Source organism: Cebus imitator, unplaced genomic scaffold, assembly GCF_001604975.1.
Source record: "Cebus imitator isolate Cc_AM_T3 unplaced genomic scaffold, Cebus_imitator-1.0 Scaffold38, whole genome shotgun sequence".
Taxonomy (NCBI): Eukaryota; Metazoa; Chordata; class Mammalia; order Primates; family Cebidae; genus Cebus; species Cebus imitator.
This window is the reverse complement of record NW_016107353.1, coordinates 7665032-7671172: the sequence shown is the minus strand read 5'-3', so window position 1 is coordinate 7671172 and position 6141 is coordinate 7665032. Positions and strand designations below refer to the sequence as shown.

The following is a 6141-nucleotide window of genomic DNA, read 5'->3' as shown; positions in this document are numbered from 1 at the left end:
AGACTCCGTCTTAACAACAGAATGAGACTCTGTCTCAAAAACAAAAAAACAACCAAACAAAAAAACGAGATAAAACTAGGAGGGGAGGCTGAGGATGTCTCATGTAATAGAATTAGGAAGAAATTCTTCTGCCATTTTTTTCTTTAAAATCATATTTAAGCTATTTTCTTAAAAAAAGTGTAAACCTTTCTATGATTATATTTGCAAATCCAGTATTCAAAATGTTGTGTGTTTCCTTCCTTCTGCAATTGGGGTAGAGTGACACTGGATGGCAGCGAGGCCTTGAGAATAGCCACATGGTCCCCACTGAAGGCTGTCATTCTAGGCATGTATATTTGACATGCAACTGTGCTATTTTTTCTTTTAATATCTATTTTAAAAGTTGAACCTGTGTTACTGACATGATTTAAAATGTTATACCTATATACTAAGCATGTAAAGAGACATCCAAGTAAAACCTGCTAATTTATCACTAATACATAACTCATCACTTACAAATCAACTTTGAGTGGGAAGTTTTTTAGTGACTCACTCTCCTTCCCTTATGTTGAAGTCAAAAGCCTGATTCAGGCTGAGTACAGTGCTCCAGAATATCTGCAAGCTGCCTGGGCATTTACCTCCCTGTGCTGTTTTCTTCTATAGCCAGTGTGCCATGAACTCTTAGCAAATCAGATTATTCATCTCCAACTGGTCCCAACCAATGAGATTAAAAGATTATCACTGATATTTCCATGTGTTATTTATTGATTTATTTATTTATTTTGCCTTTTCCCCTATAAATAGTGGGGGGCAGGGGAGTGACAAGAATATATATATATATTCAGTAATTGATGGTTTATTTATAGTTAAAATGTTTCAAAAGGAGCATCTTTCTATATCTGTGGACTATTCCTGATACAATTGGGTGTCTCAAATATAGCAGGGAGGATTATATATCAAATATTTCTCAGGGGTTTTCTTTCTTCCTTTTTTTTCTTTTTTTGTTTTTTACTTTTTTTTTTTAATTTAAATCAGTTTTATTTAAGAATTTCCAACATTGACAACTCTTATAAAAAGCATCCAAGCACAGGACACAGAACTGCAGCAAACAGCATTCTTATGGGTAGCTAACAGACATTAGAACTTCCACCCTTCTTTGAGACACCTGAGCTCACTGGTGAACTCTGCTTCCAAGTACTCCTGCAAAGCACACCACAAGCTCAGTCCATGTTCTCAGCCCATCAGCTTCCGTTCACATGACCACACTTACATATCAGTAACAGAAGAGAACACACACCATACAGCATTCACAGCAGTTGACAAAGGGTAGGGGGAGTACAAGTATCGTTTCACTTAACACATTCAACTAATGTGGGTTATCTAAGAACAAAAACTCACTTAAAGTCTTCCAACAGATGTGGATGTCCTTTGAATGCAAAAAACATTCGTACGTTATTTGCTATCATTGCTCTCTGCACACTCTCTCACCAAAGCCACAGGATTGAGAGACACATCTCGCCAAGTTAAAAAATATCCATTATGCACCACCAAGTCTCTGCACGCGCTCTCTCCTTTTCTCGCTCATACTAGCCTTTCATGCCTCGGCACCACCACCAATCCCACACAAGGTTTCAAAAGTTCAAACAGCCTTCTGGTTCCATATCACAGCCTTGCGTTCATAGCGTTGATATGGCTCCATGAAATAAAGAGTAGCGGATAAAAATGGGACACCCACCGTCAAAGATGCAGCCTGTGATGCGTGATGACGAATTCTTGAACGAGAAAGCATGTAGACAGAAGTATTCCTATGGCAGAATATTTACAGCACTGCTTTCAAAGAAGTGCTTCTTCCATAAACATTTGAAATGAGATGAACTGCAGAGATTAAATGAAGGCTTCATAGTGTACTTCTGCATATGAGGGGAGACAAGTGTTAAAAAACAAAGCAAAATAACCAAACACTGTGACACCATGAGCTCCCAAAAGGAGATTTTCTTAAGGAAAAAAATCCATATGGTGGGGTTCAAATTAAAACAAGGAGTAACGAATGTAGTTCTAATCAATGGTTTCCATTTTGAACATGCAAATAATTCACTTGACAAGTCCAGGGATAAAATATTACAGGAGAAACCTTTTGATATCAATTGTAGTGTGTTGGTTTACCAATCAGGCAAACAGCAGTTCACTTTCAACCACTCAATATTTCAACCTTTCATGTAACAAAACTTAGAAAATTCCTTTAGCTCGTCCTTTTTCTAAAGAAAAATGTCAAAAATACTGCTGAATATACTCCACACTGAACAAACCAATTTTGAAAATTCTTAGTACATATGTATTTTACAATATACTTACCATGAGTTTAGAAAAATCTGAATTCCCACCATTCTATACCAACCAACCACAAACTGTCTGCATTCCCCAGCCAGAAGACTTAGAATCCATGCTCGAGCCAAAGCCTCCATTAAAACCACTGCCCGACCCTGCATTTGATGCTGATCCCCAACCAATTGCTGCACCAGAATTAGAACCACTATAAGAGTTATTTCCAGAACCGAAGGCCTGGTTTGGCTCCCTCTGCATGTTGCCTTGGCTTTGGTTATTACCCGATGGGCCTGACTGGTTCTGCTGGCTGGCTAACATGCCCATCATACCCCAACTGCTCTGTAGCGCTGCCTGGGCTGCAGCCATCATGGCTGGATTAATGCTGAACGCGCCAAAGTTCAACCCACCCATATTATTACCTTGATTGTTTCCCAAACCAGCTCCACTCCCTCTACTATTACCAAATCCACCCTGATTCCCAAAGCCACCTGGATTACCACCAAATCTTCCACTTCTTTCTGTCTATTGCTATTGTGCTTAGGGTCGGCATTGGATATATGAACGCTGATTCCTTTAATGATCAAGTCCTCTCCACAAAGAGATTGCGCAATCTGATCATCTGCAAATGTAACAAAGGCAAAGGCCCTGAACGGCTTGGGGATGAAGACATCCATCACCTCCCCGTACTGGGAGAACTGCCGCAGCTCATCCTCAGTCATGTCCTCTGTACAGTGCCCCACAAACACTTTTCTGCTTCTCAAAGGCTCATCTGCACTTTGCTTAGAATTAGGAAGTTTACAGTCACACCACCGTCCATCTATCATATGCCGCTGTGACATTCTTTCACCTGTGTTTCTTATTCCGTAAAACGAACAAATCCAAACCCCTTTGAATGACCAGTCTTAAGATCTTTCTTGACCTGCACCGTAAGAACTTCTCCAAAGGTACTAAAATAGTCTTTCAGTCCTGTTCAGTTGTTTTCCATGGGAGACCCAACACTATTAAATCAGATGTTTTCTGGACTGCTCTTTTCACTTTCACTGCTGATGAAGCATCTGTCTCATCCATTTTTCTTTTGTTATCTTTGGGATAGTTGACAACATACACCAGATTTCCCCAGCCAGCATCGGGGGCATGCAGAATTCCTTCCACACCAGCCGGACACCTCTCATACATTGAGACACTGGATTCCTGTAGTGAAGCCCACAAGCCCCTGGAAACTGGGCTGTAACCGTGGACAGCAGCACGGTCCCATCATCTTCCGATGGTATTTCAATGGGCTCATCGTTCTCATCTTCGGTTACCCGAATATATTCAGACATCTTTCACTTTTCCGCTAGGCCGCTGCTGGGAAGCCCGATAGGGACAGCGAGGCAGCGACGGACCCAAGCGCAGCCCAGCGACCGTTTCGCTCCTACAAATTCTGTTTTTGTTTTTGAGACAGGTCTCACTGTGTCACCCGGGCTGGAATGCAGTGGTGTGATCCTGGATCACTGCAGTCTCAACTTCCTGGGTTCCAATGATCCTCTCATCTCAGCCTCCTGAGTAGCTGCAACCACAGGCACATGCCAGCACACCGGCTAATTTTTGTATTTTGGGAAAACATGGGGTTTTCCCATGTTTTCCACGTTGGTCTTGAACTCCTGAGTTCAAGCAATCTGCCTACCTCAGCCTCCCAAAGTGCTGGGATTGCAGATATAAGCCACTGCACATGGCCTAGGGTTTTCTCAAAAGTCCATGTCAATTCTGGTCTCCTTTGGATATAGGATTTAGCAAAAGAGATCCTTAGGACTAACTTTTAAAAGACAACTTGAAATAATTATGCATATAATTAGATTGTTATATGCTCTTGAGTTGTATTCACAAAAATATATATAGGAGTTAATTTTCTTCATAGAAATGTACTGGTGGGAAAACAAGAATCAGACATGCTAATAATGAACGATACCAAGGGCCTCATAATATTTTTATAAGATTGTTTTCAGGTGTTGAAGAGCTTGAGAAATTAGTTATCTCTTGCCAGCCAAATTTAATTCTCCTCAATAGTGATAATCCAATCATTGTAGTTTACAGTCTGAGTAGACAATGCAGTTCAATTACATGTATAAACTGTGTTAAAGGACTGATAACTAGAATTGCATATAGATTAAAACAGTACTTACAATGATGATGGTTTTGTTCAAAAGATTTTAAAAACTCTTTTGGAATTGAACGCCTCCATGCATTCTCAATATCTCAATCATGGCACCTTAAAAATGGGTTCGATCATCAGAAATATAAAAATATCATTTGGAATCTAGACTTATGAATAAGATACAGATTAAAACTAAGTAATATCAACAGGACTATGGCAGATTTCATTTCTTAAAGATGGCCACATCCTCATATCTCACCTCCTACGTTCCCTCTACTTGTGGCTAGGCAGATCTTTGTGACTGTGTCAATCAACCAAGAATGGAGGAAGTGACACTTTGAGACTTATGTGGCTGGGTCATAGATGCCACACACTTCTGTCTCATTCTCTTGAGATGCTTGTTCCTGGAATCCAGCCACTGTGCTGCAAGGAAACTAACCAGGACAGTTCATGCCTCGGTGTCCCAGCTGACAGCCTTTGTCAAACCCCAGACAGGTAAGTGAGCCTTCAGATGATTTCAGAGTCTACCTGTGGAATAATTTCCAGTCTGTGAGTTATTTCAGTTGATGCTGCATTGAGCAGAGATGAGGTGTCTCTGTCAAGCTCTGCCCAATTGCAGATCCATGAGTAAAATAAATGACTATTGGTTTTTTAAGCCACTAAGTGTAAGGTGATTTGTTACTCAGAAACAGAGAACTGGAACAGATATTGGTACCTGGAGATGGGGTGCTGTCAAAACAAAAAACCTAAGACATGTGGCATGGGCTTTGGGACTGGATAGTAGGCAAGGTTGGAAGGGCCTCGAGGAGATAAAGTGTTAGCAGAGGCTTAAAGGACCTTGAGGTGGCTGTCAGTGAGGACTGAAGAGAAAGTCAGGAAGTCAGAAAGACTTAAAGTGATGTTAAAATTTTTTTTTTTTGTTTCAGAGAGGGTCTCACTCTGTTGCCCAAGCTGGAGTGCAGTGGTACAACCACGGTTCACTGTAGCCTTGGCCTCCCAGGCTTAAGCAAGTAGCTGAGACTATAGGCATATGTCACCAGGACCAGCTAATTATAATAATACTTTTTTTTTTTTTTTTTTTTGTAGAGATGGGATCTCACCGTTGTCAAGGCTGATCTTGAACTCTTGGGCTCAAGCCATCCTCATGTAGATCTTTAAATGCCCCATTGTTTAGCAGGGACGATCTGGCCATAAGGTGGTATTTTATATACCTTTCCAGATAGACAGAAGTCCTTCTAAGGATCTTAAGTAAATGCCTTACAGATCTTCCCTGCTAAACAATGGGGAACTTAAAGATCTTGAAAGAGTTGTCCCATAGCAGTCTCATAGATATTTCTAGGTAAAGTAGGGCTTCGCTTGAAGAAATTTGTGGGTATGGCTTTTTTCTAATAGAGTGGATTGGAGGTTAATACACACAAAGCTCACAAGGTTTAAAGAAAAATTAGATTGCCTGGACTGAAAGGAACAAAGACAGTATAAGAAGAAAAGAGTTCATTGGGCCCCCAAACTTCTACAGGCAGAAAGTAGTCTAATACAATGTATTAGTTGCAAACATGAGCCACATTTTATCAAAAGGAAGAAATCCCAGAGCATGAACATCTTTTTGAGCAGTAGGGTTTACAGTGGTTATCCTTGTCCTGTTCCTCTGTTGTCTGTTGGGTGTGTGTCAAGCATGTAACTTCTCTCTTTGGTTCACAACTCTTCAG

The 6141-nt window shown here is 40.7% G+C and overlaps 1 pseudogene across 1 annotated transcript; it reads right to left on the bottom strand.

Moving 5' to 3' along the window:
• Positions 1-1003: 1003 nt before the first annotated feature.
• Positions 1004-3716, bottom strand: LOC108302129 (annotated as a pseudogene). The gene has a single exon (XR_001824223.2). The product of XR_001824223.2 is annotated as a TAR DNA-binding protein 43-like (transcript).
• Between the last annotated feature and the right edge of the window lie 2425 nt (positions 3717-6141).